Source organism: Drosophila virilis, chromosome 3 (assembly GCF_030788295.1).
Source record: "Drosophila virilis strain 15010-1051.87 chromosome 3, Dvir_AGI_RSII-ME, whole genome shotgun sequence".
In the NCBI taxonomy this organism is placed as follows: domain Eukaryota; kingdom Metazoa; phylum Arthropoda; class Insecta; order Diptera; family Drosophilidae; genus Drosophila; species Drosophila virilis.
This window is the reverse complement of record NC_091545.1, coordinates 5,240,067-5,262,228: the sequence shown is the minus strand read 5'-3', so window position 1 is coordinate 5,262,228 and position 22,162 is coordinate 5,240,067. Positions and strand designations below refer to the sequence as shown.

At 42.5% G+C, this 22,162-nt stretch overlaps 1 protein-coding gene across 2 annotated transcripts in view; it reads left to right on the top strand.

The window, feature by feature from the left end:
• Positions 1-22,162, top strand: part of SA2 (Stromalin 2) — a 92,680-nt gene that overhangs the window by 62,327 nt on the left and 8,191 nt on the right. The window contains exon 10 of one of the 2 annotated variants that reach the window (XR_004303761.2): positions 16,010-17,193. The exons of the other annotated variant lie outside the window; for it this stretch is intronic. The gene's annotated coding sequence lies outside the window, so the exon portion shown is untranslated. The remainder of the gene's footprint in view (positions 1-16,009; positions 17,194-22,162) is intronic. 2 annotated transcript variants of the gene reach the window in all.

Sequence of the window (22,162 nt, the reverse complement as noted above, 5' to 3'; positions counted from 1 at the left end):
GACACCCAACAAAAAAAAAAAACACAAAATATATATAAAAACAGACAAACATTATGTTTATAGCAACAACAACAAATATGAAAATGAATCACGCAAAGCCGCAGCAGCTAGATACCGAGGGGGAGGTGAGGCAGCCGTGGGCACAAACAGCCGCTGCAGGGGAAAAACAAGTAGAACTTTTGGCTGAATTAAAAACTGAACATTTGATTTTACTATATAAATCGATGGCCGCACAAAATATGTGAATATGACGAAACCGTCCGATAACGAGTGCATAGAATTTACACTCGAAAAATAAATAGGTTTGAAATATTTGATGTGATATAAATATTCTTAATTAAGTGCATAATATTTGTTTAAAAGTGTATTTGAATTAAAAGCAGTTCGGTTTCCAAGAATGAGTGCTTTAATTCGAAAGTCTTGCGCTTACATCTAAAGTCTAAGACTCCGAAATTTACAAACTTGCCTGACTTTATACACCATAAGCTTTTGAAATGAGTACAAAACTGGCAGTTTTTTCTGTGAGTGTAGAAGGGGGCGCGGGCGACAGGAGACGCAGCATTGCCAACCAGCATTTGGCAAAAGGCCACAAGGCGGGGCAACAACATGCCCCAAGGCAAAAAAAAGCACAGAGTGTAGATTAGACGAAGGGCCGCATTGACATATCAATAAATTTAGCACGCAGCCGATTAATGTGTGCGTAGCTGGGCATATACATATATAAATATTTAAATATATATATACTACAGATCCAGCATAGACGAATGTCTAGACGCTGGCGAAGCTTCTGCGTGAACTTGTGGCAAGTTTTGGACTAGATTCTGGGCCCATCTTGTATGGCGCGCAGATGGCACTGAAATCATCTGGTGGGCAACTTGATTTATGTGCGGCTGCTGCTGGGCAAGTGCTCAAACTGGATTATGTGAAATTTCTCTGGACTGATCTAATAAAGCTTAAGAAATTGCAGCACGAACATGAACTTGATAATTAACTTCAAAACGCGACTGCATGCAAAAGATATAAATGCACGGCTGCACAGATACAGATGCACAGATACAGATAGATTGACAGATACGTTTGCAACTACATAGGCAGAGAGCGCGCGCCAATTGCTGCTGATTGTCGAGCGTGGCAATTTAATGCAAAAGCCATCAATTAACCTGCTTTCCCAATGGCATGCAGCAGCAAAAGATACAAAAGTATCTCAGATGAGTCGGCAATGAACCGCAGCATTGAACGGTTAAGCAGCCATCAACAAGATGCAACGATTTGCACGTAGTTCCGTTAGCTAATTGGTCTATAAATGCAGCCACACCCCCTTTCCCCGCGGCAGCTGGAAACGCTTGGCGGCGGAAGCCATGAAATGAGGAAGCAGGCAAATGGTCATCGGATGGGTGGCGTGGGAAGAGTCGGGTGGCGGAGAGGGATGCACTTCTGCATCGCCATGAATAATTAAATTATGATTTTTCTCATTGTAAATCATAACAATTAATGTTACTTGAAGAGCGCAATGGCCACAGGCTGCAGAGGAGGAGCCAGGGAAACCTGGACATGGCCAGCGGCGACCACAACAAAATCAACATCAAAAGGCAATTATGCGCCAGGAGTGGGCGGTAGGGCAGGGGGGGGGGGGGCAGGGCGGGGCCCAGCAAAGAAAAACAACCAAAATATGTTAATAGGAAAACAACAAGAAAACTGCGTGAAGTGGGGGAAAATGCCAGCGGCTAGAACAATTCGCACGATAATGGAAATGAAAATGGCATGAAAAGGCTTTTGTGCGCGTTCAGCTCAAACAAGAACCCGCGACAAGCAGAGCAGCAAAACAAGCCAAACGCGGAACAGCTTGCCCGGGAACGTGGCAAAGGAGTAGAAAAGTTTGTAGGAAAGGCACAACTTGACAATAAAGCCGGTAAAGCAAGTGCGGCCTATGGAATGCGTAAACTATTTGTGGTTTAGAATTCGTATACTTCTTAAAGCCAACTACGAAAATTTTCTGCAAAGGTTTGAAAGTACAGACAGATTTCGTTAGGATATTCAATAGTCAAGTATTATTCGATTTTTATAAAGAGAAGACATAATATTTTAAGAAATCAGTTTTGAGAGACCATACTCTTCTGATCTTCAACTCAAATCATAAATGAAACGCCAAAAATATCATTGATAGATAATGTTAGCCGATCCTAAATACTTGAAGATTCAATAGAAATAGACAGATAAAATTATTTTGGAAATAATATATATCTATATATAAATCTGCGTTGTGCGGAACAGTTAATCAACTGAATAAGATTCCCCTCTTAAATGGGCAAACCCTTAGACATTGCAGAACGAAAACATATTCGGTAATTACCAACTTTAATCTAGACAAGTGAATATAAAGTCAAGAGTTCGATTTGATCTCTAACAAATTTATGGAAAGTAACAATTAGAATGTATCTGAGCAATTCCAATGCGTAGATCTGGCCATTGGGCAATCGGGTGTTCATTTGGCTGCTCTTGAGCTACTTTCATTTGCTGGGAAAAATTGCGGCCCAAACAGAAACGGCGGGCCCATTAATGGGGTTCAATAGCTGCGAAATGTGCAAATGTATCTGGCGCACATTGAACCGATATTGGAGTTGGTCGCCATCGTCCGATTATCACATTTCGCCAGCCAGCCAGCTAGCCAGCCAACTGGCCTGGTCATAAGCACATTAGCACCGCTGGCGCTCGAACGGCCGCTGGAGCCACCCAACTGTCTGTCCATCTATTGCCCGTGGGGCTGTGCCTCGCGATTCACATTCATTTGCAGCTAAAACATTCACTGGGCTAACTATATTTAGTTGTGGCTTTGACTGAACCGCCTCCACTCCCCTCTAGCCTCTAGCCTCTAGCCCCAGCTTGTGGAAGACGTGTAGCGTGGTAATTATTCGCGCTCAGCTGACTGCGCGAGTCTGCAAAGCGTAACTTGTAACTTGTAGATACATTCACGTATCTGTATCTGAACGCACGCATCTACATATGGTAAGGGGCAGCACAGTGGTTGCGCTGCCCCACTGTGGCCAAGAGTTAATCACCGTTGCCGTTTAGCTTAGACGAGATGTTGTTGCTATTGTTATTGTTGTTGTTGTTGTTGTTGTTGCTGCTGCTGCTGCTGGTGTCGGCGCTCGCATAGTTTACATTTTATAAGTTAATTGAGTTAACTGTGAAACGCTGCTGACGTCGCTTTTTCTTTCTCTTTGCTGCGCTCATTTGCTAATGCAAATTTGATGAACGCAATTCGTATCTATAAGATGCAATATATATCTGCAAATGACCCGGGCAGCAAACACACACACACACACACACACACACGCACAACGACAACTGCAGCTAGAAGGCGACAGAGGCGTGGCAGTATATTGCACCTCCTCGTCCTGTCTCTGGCATTTATTTAATTATAAATACTATATACTTATTTATATTTATTTTTTAAATTTACTTTTATTTTAGTTTTGTTGTTGCAAAACTAAATTGCCTGTAAATTCGTTTTGCGGCAAAGCCAACAAAAACATAAACATAAAATAAATAAAACAAGTTGCAATTTGTGCGTCCCGTTTTAATTGCCAAAATATTTCATTTCATTTCGCATATTTGCACAAACATCCAATTTTCATGCACATTTCTTTTCGCATTTCGCAAATCGCATTTGTTTTCTGGTTTTAGTTTTAATTGTCAAGCACCCCCCCTAAAAAATAATCCGCATAGCGCTCGGCGATGCCCACATTTGGAATCACATTACAAAAAACATAGCTAGAAATTCGCGTACTTGCTGAAGTTTTATTTAAGGCTTAGTTCAGGTGATTCAGTACTGCTAACTGGTTTATGGGCCAGATATTATGATCTAAATAATAAATAAAAATAATTAGGCAACCATTTAGCTTTAAAAACTTCTAAATTTAGACTCAGCTATGGCTGGACATCAAGACATCATTTTCCGGCTATTATAATTAATCCTGGCATCAGATTAATGTCAGCCTACTTGAGTTTTTTTGATTTCTGTAACCAATCCTAGGTTAGTGTATTTAATCTTCGGCGCGCGCAAAGACACCAACACGAGCTTGTTAGTTATTTGATGTTCAATTTAATATAGTTATTTGGCTAATCAACTAATCAGTTGAGCTAGAGTTGATTGCTAATAGATTATTAAATATTATTTATCATAAATATGCGATCACCTTCTGCTACCCAAATATTAGTCACATGAGTTTCTGACAATTCAAATAAAATAAGATAACAATAAAATAAATAGAAACCACTCACGAGACTCACGTCAGGCATTGCCTATTGCCTTTGGACTTCATAAGAGTTACGAGCAGCTGACAGTCATAAACGAAAATTTGCAGTGCCATATCATAAGCCCCGCTGTGTACCACGCGTGGCAAGGTGGGTGTGTGTGTGTGTGTGGTGTGTGGTGTTTATAGTTTGTCAGGTCAGTCTATAGACATATCTCTGACGTCAAATAGTGTCGAACTGGAGTTTGTGCGGCGTTCGTTTCCAATCGGAATCCAAGCCGGGGGGTTTTGCCCACGCGTCGCTTTGATGCCGTGGGAAAAACTTGTTTTTTTGGGTCGATAAGTCGGATGCGGATTTCAGTGGCCGCCGCTGCGACGGGGCATTGCGTGGGCCTGACTCAGCCGAGCCAGTTCTACGCTCATATGTACATACGTACATACGTATCTATAAGATACAATGTATCTACGATATGGACGCGGCCCTGACTTGAGGTTCCGTTTCACTTTTCAAAAAGTTTTCGACAGCTTTTGCTAATTTGCCGTTGTGTGTTTGCTGCGGCCTCTGCGCGAACAATTCCAACTATGCAGTTTAGTGTCGTTTCACACGTAGATACGCAGCAGATACTTAGATACAATTGTATCTGGCGGCTGCATCTTTTGCATTCTCTGCGCTTGTTTGTTTTTGGCTTTGTTTATCTCGCGCGCCTCTTGAGTTTGCGCTTTTGTTTTTGGTCGCGCGCACGAAATTTTTACCGTGCTATCGATGAATGAATGTTGCAGCATGTTGCGGGCCAGGTGTATGCGAGTGGGAGGGGGGGAACTGCATTGCGATAAGCGATGAGTGTGCGGAGTTCCCTTGGCGCGTACTTAGTCGTGCTTCTTGTTGTTGTTTTTTTCTTGTGATTCACAGCTCGTAGTTCGCATTCGCACTCGCAGTTCGCATTTCACATTTCGCATTTGCAAATTGCGCTGGTTAGGCATTCTTGCTGCCTCCGTCGCAGTCGCAGTCGCAGTCGCTGCCTCAGTCGCCGTCGTCGTCGACGCTGACGCTGGGTGTCGTAATTTGCCGCTCGCTTTGTGCTTTGTGTGAAATATTCACGTGCAGACAGCGGCGGCGTCTTGGATTGCAGCCTAGGAATGCATGTATCTACATGTATACAAATGTATCCATATACACTCTGAGAAAAATTACATCCAATCTGCGGGAGGGTACATTAAAATCGATGAGCTTCGAAGCTAGAATATCTATTTATGTATTACCATGTGCCCGAAACATGCGTAATTAGATGAAAAGTAGCCCGAAACTAAATTTTAAACGCAGAACCAATATATAAAGTGTTTTTTAATAGTTAATAGTTCAACAAATTAACATAATATTTTACAAGATTGAAGCTAGAAGTTTTATATAATATTAATTTATTTACCATAAAATATATTCATTATGTTATTGTATTTTATGAACAAATATAAACATTTCTAACTTTAATTATTCTTCTAAAAATATAAAGAAATGCAACGAAAGAAGTCTGGGTTAACAGATGTGTGGAATAGCTGGTTCATGAACCGGACAATTCTCGGGCTTGTTGCCTTAAATTCTTAGCTTTTATATAACTAATATCTTCCTTTTAGTTGCAGAGTATATCTTAATGAAATATTAATCAACATAGTTTTCTAAATAAAGCGTTGTTTGCATCAAATAAAAAAACTCAACTTAAATGAAGCCCAAAATACTTAATACAAGAAAATGCGTGAAACGTTTTTTAATGAAACATAACAAAGATTGAGATTCGAATTAGATTAGAATAAGACTGTCTGTACTCAGTTTCAGACAACGTTTGTGCTTGACCTAAGCTTGTAAATAACCCATTTTTTCGCTAAGTGTATCTGCCGGCTGCATTTACCTGGCAAAAAGCGCACTTTTCTGGGTTTGGCATTTTTACCCACATTCATTTCGCGCTGCACTTCCGCCGGCTGCCAAATGCTTCGCCCGCTCCTGTGCCTGCTCCTGCTCCCTGCTCCTGCTCCTCTTCTGCCGACGCTTCACCTGCGATAAGCAGGCGCTGGCGCTGTCGCGGCTGCTTTCGCTGTTGGCTTCACTTTTGGCATAAACATTTCCTAAACTTTTATCTAATTCAACAAACTGCTGCAACAACAACAGCAGCAGCGGCAACGGTAGCAACAACCACATTTCGTAAGATTCCCAAGACTATTTCCACATTTTGCAAGCCATTGTCGTTGCTGCTTCTTCTTCTGTCGCTGCTGCTGCTGCTTTACTTTGTTTTATTTCATTCGCATTTTGAACGTGTTTCAACTTGTTAGACATTCAACTTTTCACATCGTTTTTTTCTATTTTCCTATTTGTTGTATATCTTCTTCTTTTGCTTCTGCTTCGGCTTCCTTTTTGGCTCTGCTACGCGGCTTTTGTTTTGGTTTTTCCGCGCAGACTTGAGGGCGACTGTCGCTCTTTTTTCTTACGCAAGAGTCTGGAAAATTTATTAAATTTCTTAAGCATAAAGTGCACTAATTTATTAGCTCTTGCAGCTCGAGAGTCTCTCGAAACGAAATAGCCCTGGAATGTGCCGCCGATAAGAGCTGTAAAATTTGATTTCAAGTCTTAAACTATGCAAATTAGCTGGCGTAACTATTTCCCAGTCTCGCATATTAAAAAAAAAAAACATTAACAAGTATTTAAACAACGCTTCGCGAGTTCTTCTTCAAAATTTGAGCCATATATGGAATATCTGGTAACTAACCCATTAAAAATTCAGGTCTTTCGGCTCTTGAAAACGTTTTCTTTTCACACCTCAATGTAACAAAAAAAAAAAATAAGAAAGAAAACGTTTAAAAAAAAAGCAAACTTGACATAATTACAAAAAAAATACATTTATTTACAAAAATACAGATGGAAAAATAAAATGCAGTGCGTACAATTTTTAAAAAAGTAGCAAACGCCATAAATTTTTATGGGGCTTTTTTTTGTGTATTTTTTCGCAAAAGCAACTGAGGCCCCTAGAGATAATCAGATCCCCCTCCCCCCATTTGCCGCGCGTTGCCCCTGCTCGAGCCTATGCTCTGGCAGGCCGTGGAAATTCAAGGCAACGCGTCGATCATCGTCGTGTGGCGTCTCGGCGGCATTCACTTGCCCCCCCCCCCCCCTTCCCCTCTGGGCTGGTCTGTTGTCTGCTCTGATGTCATGGGTGCTTATAAGCATGATATATGGACTTATAGCTGTAGCTGTTTCTGTTTCTATTTCGGTTTCTGTAGCTGCCGTCGCACGCAAAATTTGCATGCACTTTTAGCAGACAGTTCACAAATGAAAAACAAAAACAAAAACAAAAAAGCGTTAAGACCAGGCGCTGGCCACGCCCACGAGCTGACAAAGGCAGTAAACCTTGTAAATGAATAAAACGATCATTTAATAAAAATAACAATAAGAACAAACAGAAACAACAAACACACAACAACAAATGCAACAGCAACAACACCACGTAAAACGGCAGCCAGTCAATAAAATACTTTAGTCAATGAATAAATAAATCAATAAACCAAAATGTAAACAAATTAAACAGTAAAACAAAAGCAAACAGCACTACAAAAAAAAAGAAACAAAATTAAATTAAATTTTGAATACATTTTTGAGTAATTGTTGGGCAAACATCAATGTACAAATCAGCTACAGTGTTAAATAAAGGCGGGTCACAATTGATAATAATGTAAATTTACATTAATTTAAAGAATATATGCAATAAAATAATGTATTTATGTATGCCATAAACAGGCATATGGCCTAGACCGTCAGAGTCGTCTGAGCAGGCGGGTTACAGGCTCAAATCTCAGCGAAGTGTTGGTGAAGTCTTAACTATTGAAAGTAATGGGAAGTGCTTATTTATAAATATATTAACTGCTTGATAAAAATAATAATAATAACTAGAATAATACTAAATTGATTGCTAGCTGCTCTGATTGCAGCTTTCCACGCGTTTTTCACTAGTTCGCGTGGATTTCAAACATTAGATTTTGGCATAGTTTTTTTCACACAAAGTTTAAGGCGGAATGAAATATTATTGTCACAATATGAACATTTGTTTCATTTACACATCAGTCTACAAGATATCTATTTGCCAGATTGTAATGTCTTACCGATCAGAATCGATCTGACTTTTCGTTGGAGACAGCTGTGAATGATTATGGCTTGGCCGCTTTGCCGAGGATCTTGTCTAGCTACGATTTTATCTGTGAACTCTGCAACTTTTTCTGTTTTTTTTTTTTTTTTTTTTTTGTTACGCCGCTGCGTGCGGCGGCCCACACAGGCCATTCAAGAAATTCAAGAAATTGGTATTCAAAGCCCCATTCAGAGGGGCAGCCTCCGTAGCTGCTGTCGCCGGTCCTTCCTACACAGAAATTAAATATATTGTTGTGTGCGGCTAACAGCTTGCTTCGAATTCAAATTTAGGCTGCCAAAAGAGTTGAATGAATCAAAACAAAAGTAGAAGAAATCCAAAACCAAATCGAAATCAAAATCAAAATCAAAATCAAAGCAATGGAATTGGAATTGGAAGTGGAAATGGAAATGGCAAGCGCAGACACAAGCTGGTGGCAAGTAGCACTTGGCCGCTCAGATACAAGATACAAGATACAAAACTATTTAGCTGCTTGGCACTAAAACGAATTTAGAGCAACCCACATTAATGAATAAATGCGAAAATAAATACAAACCGAAGCCAAATGAACTGCGTGCCTGTGATTGTATCGACTTTTATGTGCGCCACGGGCCGCGCCAGTTCGTTTCATTCATAAAGCCTCCCAAAAGCAAACAAAACACTTTAGGGTGCAAAAAAACAAAAAAAAAAAACAGCTGGCATAAAAAAAGCGATGAAAACAGCAAAATACGAAATACACAAACGCAAACATCATAAAAAACACGCGTCTGTATTTACGTTGCGTATACGCAATGTGTCACACAGGATGTAGCTGCAGAGGATATTATGTAGATCCAGTTGCAGATGCAATTGCAGTTAGAGCACTGAGAGAAAAAGCCAAGCACGTTGTCCACAACTCGAGTACATTTACATTTACATTTCTTAATTGAATAATCTTTATAACTTAACTTAAGCTTAGAGCTAATTTGAGAGCTTTTTTAAACCTTGAACGAAATTCTTGCATCCAAAACTTGTAAACACATTTGTGAAAATTATTGAGCTTCCTCGAAACAGTTTACGACTATTGTAAAGTAATTTTTGTTTAATTGAAGTATAATTTTTTAATTTATTTAATATTTTTAATGTTCAATTTTGAATATTTCTTAAAGTGAGCGCTAATTTCGTATTACTAGACCTTTAATTACTTGCAGCAATATTCTGATTTCTTAAACTTTTCCTTAACAAAGAACAAAATGCCTATGTGTAAAACTTTTTAACTTCTTGAAAATTTCAAAGATTCTTTGAAGTATGGAAATTCTTTAGAAAAGTTTTTTTTTTACCGAGTTCAAGAACCCTTTGTCAATTGTTTTTATTTTCAATTATGAAATCAAGTTTTTTTCATACCCAATCTGAGAATATATAAACTCTAAGTGCTCGAATTTACAACTACGTATTTTTTCGCTGAGTGTCGAAAAAAATACAGTTACAACTGGAATTTTGGAGCAGCAGCTGTTTTGTGCATCTCGCAGATACAAAGGCGACGTAAGCTGATAGATTTGTGTATGCGTGCGTGTGTGTGTGCATGTGTGAAGACTCACCAATGATGCTGACAAGTGAGTGCTACTGCTCACTGCTCACTGCTGACTGCTTGGTGCTGGCGGCAGTTGCAGTTTATAGCCACAGCTAAAGCCGTATGTAGCTTGTATCTGACGGATACGCATTCATTGCCTGCAGCCTGGCCGCATTTAGCACTCGCGTCCTTTTGGCTACCGTTATTTGTTTCTTCTTTTATTTTTGTTAACCGTTAAGCGTCGCGTTTGCCGTTACCCGTTAGCCGTTAGTCGCTGCCCGTTGCAAAGTGCCGTTCACTACTGAGCTCGTTTTTTATGCGCTCCGATACTTTTATAGATTCGCAATGTGCCTCGAGGCCGGGTGCCCCAGGCGATTGATGGTCGAGGGTTGGGGAGGCGTGGTTAGGCAGGACTGACTGTAGCGCAGGGTAGTGTTTGTTTTTTTTTCCACTGTTTTTGTTTCTTACTGTGTTTTGCCGTTGCCTTGCACCCCTTTTAGCCGGCCGGTCAGCCAGCAACAACCACCCAAAAAAGGTCACCCGTGTGCCCCCTGCTCTCTGCTCCCTTCTGGCGACAGTGCGTCCACCTGCTGACGAACTTGTTCGAAGTGGTTCGAAGCACGTTGCCAGGCTGTCAGTTGTTTTGGCTAACACAACGGTAAATGCAGAGAGACGGCGAGAGAGACCAGTAGAGAAAGAGAAAGAGAGAGAGAACGAGCGAGCGAGCGTCAGTCAGGAGCCGGTTTCGGTGGCAGGTGCACTTGTGTCCAGCTGATGGGCAGCAGCCGACAACGGCTGCCACACAATTAACGAGTCTCATTACTCAGTAGCGTCAGCTGCACCCCCCCCCCCCTCCCTCCCTCTCCCCACGCCCCTTTACCTACCCCCATGCCCCCTGCACATGCACAGACAGGCGTAGAGGAACATGCATTGGGGTCAGCCGCTTGCCACTCATTCGACGATTAATAACAATAATCAGCAGCAGCAGCAGCAGCCGCCGCAGCAGCCGCCGCAGCAGCCGCAACATCGCGACTATCAGCGTATTTGCAGCGGCAAATCGAACAAGAAAAGAAAATCTTTGACGCTTTCCCAGGCTCGGCTGGCAGCTGGCAGGAAAATTAGCCAAAGCGCCACCATCAAAATTCAATTCAATTGAATTTGATCAAGCAATTATGCGGTTTTGCAGCGCCTTATGAATCTCAATCTCAATTCACGAATCCCGAATCTCGAATTCGCTGCAGCGCACCCCAAAAACTCGCCACCAGCATCAAGCTAATAAGGCAACTGATATCCGCACCGCACCGCCCCCCCCCCTTGAGAGCATATGTAGCTGCCACTTAATTCTGCACTCGAAAACATTTTAAATCAAATCTTTTGAAAATGTTTTCGCGTTGCCAGCAACAGCAGGAACGGCAACAAAAGGGGCGCGCCCCACCCCCTGCGGGCCCTCATCAGCTGTCAGCAGCGCCGGCAACGTCATCTTTGATGAAGTTGATGTTGATTTGATTGTTGTTGTTGCTGCTGCTGCTGCTGCATTTGCTGCTGTGGCAGGGCTTGTTCTATTGTTATTGTTGTTTTGGCCTGCGTCAGTCAGCGACAGGCAACATATCAAATTATGTTCGATATATGTTAACAAGTCGAGCGAGCTGATCGGCGGATAGCCCACATCGTATCCATCGGATACATAGCCCAATTGTTGAAAGATACAAGGTCAAAGGACAAAGCAGCCAAATTGCTGTTTATCGATTCAAATGATGTATAGATACATTCACGATTTGCAGCTCAAGTTCCTTAAGAATATATCAGATAGTCTACTGCAAACATATAAAGAAATATGTCACATATTTAACATTTATTTATGTTGTTGCTTCCTGCTTTGAAGTCCTTTAGGTTTTTAAGAGTACAACAAGCACATTAAACTGAACATAAAGTTTATTAAAATCATGAATATAAGTTTCAGAAATATGCTTAAAATTTTAAACACACATAAATAATAATTATTAATTATATTTAATTACAATTATGAAATCACAGAAGCTAGAAAATAAGCTGTTTTTCTTAGAGGGCCAGCTTATTTATTAAGTGTTTCACTGAGCTTCCCAGAAAAGCAGCTTTAACTTTCCGTTAATACAGACAACAACTCATAAATATGCAGTTGTTGGCAATCATTTTTCAGACACTGTCCCAAACAGTTGCTCATAAATGTAAATAATCCAAAGACAATTAACAATTTTTGCTGCCCACAATTTTTTTACTCTTACTTTTGATTGCGGCAACAAAAACCAAAAGAAAACAAAAGCGAGAAGAAAAAAAAAAAAACGAACAACAACAAAAAGCGAAAAACCAAAAGCGATTTATGCAAAACACCTCAGCTGGGTTGTTGGTCGGGCGAGGGGAGGGGCAGGCGATTAGGCGATTTGACGCACAAAATATCGCAACATAAAAGAATCCAATAAAAAGTGATTACGTGCGGGCTGCAGACAGGTGGGGTTGCCGAAGGTAGGGGCGGGGCAGGGCTGGGCAAGCGTCTGCGGCTTGCAAATCAAAACAGATGTGCGACAAGGCAAACGGCAGCCAAAGCAAGGGCAAAAGCTTGCTGCAGATACAAAGATACAAGATACAGAGATACAAAGATACAGGAGTACAGAAATGAGATACGTGAGCTGCGAGTCTGTTGTTCCTGTTGTTGTTCTTGTTGTTGCTGTTGTTTGTGCCTGCTGTTGCTGTTGTTGCTGTTCCTGCTCGTGCCACACGGCCAACAGACGGCACGAAAAGTAACTGTGCCACAATTTGCCGCATATCCTGCAGGAAAGGCTGCCAAACGGGAATTGTGCAAGGATTTGCAACCAAAACGAAAAAATACAGAAAACAAAAAACTGGTTGGTCGAAACGTAGCCGCATCGCTCACCTGCCGCATGTTGAACCAAGCTGCGAGCTGCGTCCCTGCCACATGCCGCATGACTCAAATTACGCTTCCTTTTTGGTGGGCGCAACGTGGCTTCAGCTTAAAATTATTATGAAGCTCCCCTTGCCATAGCGTTGGCTGCTTCCGCTGAGAGAGATAAAAGGAGAGAGAGAGAGAGAGAGATTCTCCCTCTCTCTTACACTCAGAAAAAATGTTTATCAAGTGAAGTTAAGTGGATATATTTTAAATACAGTGCTTAATACATTTGTTAGACTTTATGTACGCGAACTCTTGTACTAAGTACTTCTAAAGTGAATTCTTTCTATTTTGATTCATGCTTCATTTAACTATATTCAAAAAGTAAATGTTCGAACTCGATACCCGATCATATTTCAACTGTTTCTCCGAGTGTCGCTTGCAACCACGACCACGACAATAGTGCAACAGACGCCGCCGCAGAAGGACACAGCTGCAAATATCGCCAATGTCAATGTGCGATTCGCAGCCAGACGCTGCCTGAGTCGCACGTTGGGCATACAAAGCAGCGGCAGCGTCATATGGTGGCACGAAAAACGGAAAGTGCTTGTTGTAATAATTTTATTGAGAAATCCAGAGACACAGACGCCAAAAGGAAGCGGCTTAAGCAGCCAGCAAACCGGCAGAAGACGGGCCCAAGGAATGCGACGCCTGGCGCATAACAATGCGTTCTGGCCCCAATGTATTGCTGCCAGCTGCACAGTGGGACAGTTGCCACTGCTACAAATTGGCCGACTCTCTCGCTTTGCCCAGCGGCTGCTAACTTGGTCAACAAAGTTGCCAGCAAGATCCAACCAACACAGTTAGCCAATATCTAAGAAAAGAAGAGCAGAGCAGAGAGCTCTTCTATCATACACAACAACGTCTGTGCGAACATGTTTGCGGTGCGCTCTTATACGTTGCAACAGCGAACAGCTGTTCGAACCAGCGAACTTGTTGCGTATAAGAGAATTGGAATTTAGCAGAGTGCCGAGCACACAAGTTGCGTAGAAGAGCGCGTCAGTTCGTTTGGCGGTTTGATGGTATTTCATGATCGCACTTAATTGAGATGCAATTGCCGTGCAGGGATTTTATAACTGTTAATAACAAATAGTACTGTTATTTATTGCATGAAAGGGATATTTTTAAAGTACTCAAACAATGCGTTGCAATTCGCAACAAGTTAAAGCTTTAAAGGAATTGCAAGCTATTTACAAAACTGAATAAGCTGAGAAAGTGTACGGATTATTTATTAAATCAATAAGCCGCATATTGACCTTGAGGCAGCCAGCCCAATATTGGCATTACAGTTTCGAACAAATCTTTTATATTTATTGACTTAACCTTTTAACTCGTGGCTGCGTCTGTAACCTCAGCTCTTCTCTCTCTATCCCTATTTCTCTTTCTCTCCAGTAGCCTTATACGACCTGCCTCTGGCATTGTGCACATTAATTCAATGTAAACCATTCAAAATGAAATCCATTAGAGTTTATATTTCAGTCATAAAACATCTGAAACCAAACACACGCACATAGCCAAAGCCCTAGGCTCAATTTAAAACCAGCACAGCACACACGCACGCACACACTCCCACGCGCACACACACACACACATACACACACACACACACACACCCGCACATAAAATGGCATCTCACACTTGGCCAATGCCATTTGGGCCCGGCTTATCCGAAAATATTTGCATAAGATTCAAACTGCATGCAAGAAACGTTGCCACAGCCACGCCCCGCTACTGCTGCCTCTCCGTCCCCATTTTGGCAAAATGTTGCAAAATGTCCCAATACCTCACCTTCTCCCTTCCTCTTCTCGCTGCCACGCTTCTCGCTTGTTGGCCAGTCAAAGTTTACTGCCAAGTTTTGCAAGTGGAGTTCATATTTAAGTTGAGTCTTCCCACTGCTCAGCTGCTGCGCCCCCCCCTCCCCCCGCCCCCCCCTCCCCCCCTACCCGACGGCAAACCCTTTGCCTAATTGTATGAAAATAGTTGGTCCTTTGCTTTTGCTCAAATGCCAAATGTGAATTTAAGCCTGCCACACAGTGGGGCATCCAGCGAATTCGGGGGCATGGCCCGAGACCTTGCAACTACCTGAACGCTGCCAGTTGGAGTCCAAGGTGTCGGCAAGTGCAGCCAAGCGTTCCCACTGAGAAATGTGTGTGTGTGTGTGTGTGTGTGTGTGTGTTTAAATGTATTTGAAATATTGTGACAGCAGCGGTTGAGACGTAACTACTTGCCACAAGCTGCATGCTCCACTGACGCCTGCCTTAAGCTCCAGCTGGGAGCATTTTTTATTTCAATTGAGCTCTCGCCCAGCTCTGGTCAAATGGCCGCACTATGCTGGCTGCTGGCCAGTGGGCGTGGCTGTTGCAAGATCAACGCAATGGCGGCAGCTGACCAAACGCTCGCCTTGGGTCAAGTTACGAAACCCGTTTTCGTCTGTGCCTCACTGTGATTGGAAGCGGCAACAGCAACCAGCTACCAGCTAGCTGCTAGCTGCTACCTGCTGTGGCAGCAACAGTCGCCGTCTCCGGGATCTCGGCAAAGTCCTTGCCGCGGCGGTCATTAAGTCACAACCGCAGAACCATTAATAAGGGTTCAGAGCTGACTATTGCGATCCTAATGGTTAACACGACAGCGCTAATGAGCCGCAACTGCAAAGGTTGCCAGCTAGTGCTCCAGACCCTGCCGCTGCCCCAGTCCCAGCTACTGTCGCTGCCCCTGGCTGATTAATTTGTGGGAAAGTCTGCGGTGGGAAGGGTCAGTGCCACACATGCTCACATATAGTAGTTGATTGTTTTGTGTTCTTTTGCTGCGCTTAGCTGGCCAGACACAGAGACAGCTGGCTATTCATTATGCTTATCCCACCCCGCACCTACAGCCGCCTCCACACCCACCCTACGCAACCTGCAACCGCCACAGCCTGTGGCATGCCAATCGCTGCTAAGCGGCTTATGAAAGTTGGCTGTCGTTCAGTTCGCACCTTCTGTTTTAGTTCTCTCAGCCCGACTGGGCTGGGCGCATAAAGTTGCTGATTTTATACGATTTTCCAATAAAATAAAACATTTCTTTTCTATTTTCAATTTAACGAAATGCACCTGCAACGGCATCGCAGCCAAAGTCAAATCGGGCGGCACTTCAAAGAGAGCGCGAGAGCCGAGAGTTCACTTTACAAAACATACTTAACGTAATCTGCGCCGACTTATGGATAATATTGTACTGCAAAGAATATGAGCAACAACAACAACAACAAGAGACACTTGTCGAGAGACAAGGAAAACAACAACAACAACAGGAACAACAAGCAGAGAGAGGATCTTATGCTAATGGCGCGTACCAAAATAAAAACTCGAGTCGAGGAAAATGCAAAGCGGAAAAAAAACAGGCGGCAGGCAATTCATAAAAATTTACATACATTACGCCGAGTGTTAGAGGGTTCAAGCGCGGGATCGCGGGTTCGAGGATCCCCAATAAAAATTAGAGTGCTGCAAGCCGATTCGAAAGTGGAAGTGGAAGTGGAACCAACCCCCAAAAAGAGAGAGACAATACTCTTGTTTTCATAAATTTGGCCATAGATCAGATCATAGATCAACAGTTGCTTGTGGCCGGAGGGGCGTGGCACGTGTTGAGATCATAAATCATGGCCGCATAATTGACGCGAATGCAACTGCACGAGACACCCTCCAGTTGCAGCACTATATAAGTATATATGCAAATGATGTATTATGAAAATGGAATATGGAAACTGGAAGTGCCATAATTGCGCCCATTTTTGGACCCCCCGATAAGGTGCCTCGATTATGAGAACTTCTAGGAGCTGAGAGCGTAGGCAACACCAACTAGTTACTGCAAGTAGGCATGCGGCATAAATCATTGGAGACATTTAAATAGCGTCTAAATACATACCTACATCATACCATACATCAAAAATGATTGAGAGTGCGTGCTGTCAATGGAATGATTGTAGTTTCTGGCCTAAGATTGCGTTCAACTCAAATAATTGAAATTAACAGGATGCTGGCATATATTGTGGAAATGGAATATGTAGAAAAAGAACTCTTGAGAAGCCCTGAGTTGAGCGTTTCTCGTGTTTGCTTGCGTGACACGAACACACACGACTCCTTACGACTTTTAATTGATAAAGTGAATTTATAATTTAGTATAAACTAATTGCAAAATAGGGACGTGCGCACTCGTGTCACGACACGCGCCCACCTCTAGAAGAGATTGCATGATTAAAAAAGTACCTAGACCCGATATTGGGTTGGAATATTATCAAAAAGAATAAAAACTAAATAGGTAAGTTCTTTACATATATATATATATTTATTTACTTGAATATTTTCTTAATATTTATAATATAAACAATTACAATTGTCATAGCTAATATATCCATACTTGCAACTAGCCTGAATCTCATTTGGATCTAAAAATATTTGCGCCTGGCTGCATCCAATTTGTCCTGTAATTAATTCAACACGCCGTCAAACATGCCCTCAGCTGTAGTTTTTGATGAACATGCCATAAACAAATGTATTTAAGTACCAAAAATGATGAGGTTCTAAAAAGCATTTTCCGCTTTTCACTTTTCATTCATGACCTGCATGGTGCAGGCGCAGATCTTTGCTTGTGTGTGTCCGTGTGTGTGTGTGTGTGTGTGTGTGTACAGGTGTGTGTATGTGTGTCTGAGCAATTTATTACCTGCCATTTACCGTTGCTCATTATTAATTGCAAGCAATTAATCAGCTTTGCTTGCGTTCAACGGGCCGTATACGCATTGTGCGCGCCCACACTCGCCCCCTCCCCGCCCCCCTCTCTGATCCCACGCAGCACGCAGTCGCAGGCGAGCCACAGAAATCTTGAATGAATTCAATTGCAAATTTGTAAATAAACATTGGAAAATTTGGCTCTACGCTCTAACGCAGCCAATTTGAGTGTGAAATCGGAAATGTTTTTCCCCCTCAACAGTTTCCTGTCGAAATGTGTCGCTGCTGCAAAGGGGAGGGAGGTGTGGGGAGGGATGCGAACTTCCTGCTGCACTAGTTCGTTTGGGCTGTTGTCCTGTCAGCAGAGCTTGCCTTCTGCCGCAGGACATGCCAATAAAACGCATCGCCAGTTGCAGTTGCCCGTGTCCTGCAAATATCTCATGTTATTTTCTTATTACGAAAAGTACACACACACACATATATATATATATAGATATATATATAAATCCTATTTCAAGTTTGACATGTTCTGCCCCCAACTTCTCTTCTAACATTCTTCGTTTGTCTTTTGCTCAATAAAACTTTTTGATTTTTGCTCGAATGGGCGAAACTTTTTAATGCGGATCTGCAGTCGCAGTCGCAGCTAAAAATAAAAAAAAAAAACGAAAAAGCGAAAAAACGATAAAAAGCAAGACAACAAAATCAAATCAAATTAAATTGAATCAAATCGCATCGCATCGAATCGAATCAAGCCAAGGCAGGCAAAGCAGAGCAAAGAATCCAAATAAATGAAAACTTAAATGTCGAATTGTGCGAGAGCAACACCTGCCATCCCATCGAGTACCCCTACCCCGAGTAGGGTTCACACTGCCACGCCCAGACACGCAAATAACACTTTAATTCAATTGGATTAGTTGTCCCTTGCAATGCACACGCGACCCACAACAACAACAACAACAACAGGCCAGGGCGGGTGTGGAAAATCGTATCCAGGGACAGAAAGTGAATAGTAAGCTTGCGGCATCCATTCACAGACGGGATATTAGGTGTTTGCATATCGTGGGGCTTCCGCGGCGGCATTTAACTCAATACTATATTAATGCAACCTCCAGCGTAGCTGCCACGCCCATACGCCCAAACACACACACACACACAGCTCGGTTTCTTTGTGCAGTTATTCAAAAACAACAACAAAACAGAGCCGCGAATGTCGATGAATGAGCCAAATGAATGAATGAGTGCAGGAATGAGTGCATTGAATGGGCGAGCAAATAAACGCAAGACATGCAAATGTGCAAAAATGATGCATTAGCGTAATTAACTGGCCGAAAGAATGTCCAGTCCTGAGTGTATGCCAACCTGCCTGGGGAGGCAGGACGAGAAATTCGCTGTTTTTCTGCGCATTTCACAGCTAATTCGCATTGTTTGGAAGGTTCTTGTTGGTTGAAAAGATATCGAAAAAAACAATGTTGTGAATTCAATTTGTGAAGGTGAAACGTGAAAAACTGCTTCTCGTAGAATCCCAAAACTTTTGATTTAAGATTTGCAAAATGTGATGTAGCCCCTCAATTTATGATCAAACGAAAGTATTATTCTGCACGAATTCCATACGAATTCAAACAGACATTGATTTTTATATTCTTCGAATGCCAATTGATAGTTGGGATCCGCACGAATTCGAAAATGTATAATATTTCAAAATCAGACAGTATTTACCCGAGATATTCAAAAAAAAAGTCATCAAAAATGTTTTGATTTTCGAACCGACCCCGATTTTGAGAAAAAACGTGATATAACCCCTTGCTTTTTGGTCGATTTGGGTCAAAATTTAGATTTTCATTACTTGAACTTCCCTTTTTGGCCCCTATCTGGCTTTATTTGGCCGAGATATGAGCATTTAAAGTTTTCGGGGTAGTTATGTCGTTTTGAAGCGACATAACTCCGTCGATCTAAACTAATCATGGAGGTATGACGTTTCAAAGCGACATAACTTCGCCGTCGATCTTGGCGTATTCTAAGGACCTTCCCGACTAGCCCCTCCATTTTTGGCCCCTATCGGGCTTTATTTGGCCGAGATATGACCATTTAAAGTTTTCGGGGTAGTTATGTCGTTTTGAAGCGACATAACTCCGCCGACGTTTCAAAGCGACATAACTTCGCCGTCGATCTTGGCGGATTCTACGGACCTCCCCGACTAGCCCCTCCCTTTTTGGCCCCTATCGGGCTTTATTTGGCCGAGATATAGCCATTTAAAGTTTTTGGGGTAGTTATGTCGTTTTGAAGCGACATAACTCCGCCGATCTAAAAAAATCATGGAGATATGACGTTTCAAAGCGACATAACTTCGCCGTCGATCTTAGCGGATTCTACGGACCTCCCCGACTAGCCCCTCCCTGTTTGGCCCCTATCGGGCTTTATTTGGCCGAGATATAGCCTTTTAAAGTTTATGGGGTAGTTATGTCGTTTTGAAGCGACATAACTCCGCCGATCTAAAAAAATCATGGAGATATGACGTTTCAAAGCGACATAACTTCGCCGTCGATCTTGGCGTATTCTAAGGACCTTCCCGACTAGCCCCTCCCTTGTTGGCCCCTATCGGGCTTTATTTGGCCGAGATATGACCATTTAAAGTTTTCGGGGTAGTTATGTCGTTTTGAAGCGACATTATGTCGTTTTGAAACGACATAACTCCGCCGATCTAAAAAAATCATGGAGATATGACGTTTCAAAGCGACATAACTTCGCCGTCGGTCTTGGCAGATTCTACGGATCTCCCCGACTAGCCCCTCCCTTTTTGGCCCCTATCGGGCTTTATTTGGCCGAAATATGACCATTTAAAGTTTTCGGAGTAGTTATGTCGTTTTGAAGCGACATAACTCCGCCGATCTAAAAAAATCATGGAGATATGACGTTTCAAAGCGACATAACTTCGCCGTCGATCTTGGCAGATTCTACGGACCTCCCCGACTAGCCCCTCCCTGTTTGGCCCCTATCGGGCTTTATTTGGCCGAGATATAGCCATTTAAAGTTTTCGGGGTAGTTATGTCGTTTTGAAGCGACATAACTCCGCCGATCTAAAAAAATCATGGAGATATGACGTTTCAAAGCGACATAACTTCGCCGTCGATCTTGGCGTATTCTAAGGACCTTCCCGACTAGCCCCTCCTTTTTTGGCCCCTATCGGGCTTTATTTGGCCGAGATATAGCCATTTAAAGTTTTCGGGGTAGTTATGTCGTTTTGAAGCGACATTATGTCGTTTTGAAACGACATAACTCCGCCGATCTAAAAAAGCGACATAACTTCGCCGTCGATCTTGGCAGATTCTACGGACCTCCCCGACTAGCCCCTCCCTTTTTGGCCCCTATCGGGCTTTATTTGGCCGATATATGACCATTTAAAGTTTTCGGGGTAGTTATGTCGTTGTGAAGCGACATAACTCCGCCGATCTAAAAAAAATCATGGAGATATGACGTTTCAAAGCGACATAACTTCGCCGTCGATCTTGGCGTACTCTAAGGACCTTCCCGACTAGCCCCTCCCTTTTTGGCCCCTATCGGGCTTTATTTGGCCGAGATATGACCATTTAAAGTTTTCGGGGTAGTTATGTCATATATGTATAAATCAACAATTTATAGAATTTCGTCTATGTCAAAGACTCAGGAATCTTTAAAGGTACGTGTTTCCAAGGTCGGACGTAATGAAAACGATGTATTTAAGTTCTTTTTTTCCAGCCTAATCTTCCACGCCAATGGACAACATTTGCTCAGGAAATGATCGCTATTCATGGTACCTAGTTGACCTATATATCCTTGGTTGTTCCATATCATGGATGTAGTCCTAGCGAACCTAAAGGACTAAATTGTTGCAAAGTGCGTAGGAACAGGGTCCAAAAATATGTATGCTTTTCTTTTACAGGCGCCCCTAGGATCATCCCCGCCCCCTGAATGGTTTCTAGTTGACTAGCATATCCTTGGTTATACCATACCATTGATATAGTCCTTGGGAACCTAAAGGATCAGATCCTTGCAAAATGTGCATTGAAATGGTCCAAAAACATGTATGCTTTTTCTTCCAGGTGCTCTTTTACATTAGCTGCAGCAGCAGCTTTTTTTAACAGGCGTCTTACAGCGCTCATTTTACATAAACTGCTAATTAACAGTACTCATTTTAATTGAGTTACATTTTTGCCCCGTAATGCTATGCAATGAAAATTTTTATTCAAACCACTCGGCGACCTTCTGGGCATTTCTGTTCGCCTGGTATTTGAGCGGAATTTTAGGGCAAATTTGGGACCAGCCGGCCGTTAGGGCGCCCCGTGAGGGTATGCATTGATTTTTTTCGGCCGCAAAAATATTGTGCATCGACCTTCTGGGCATTTCTGTTCGCCTGGTATTTTTCGGAAATTTTAGCTAAAATTTGGGACCAGCCGGCCGTTAGGGCGCCCCTTTTGGGTATGCAATGCAATTTTTTCGCCAGCCAAAAATATTTTTTGTCGACCTTCTGGGCATTTCTGTTCGCCTGGTATTTTGGCTCCGCGCGGAGTTATGTCGTTTTAGAACGT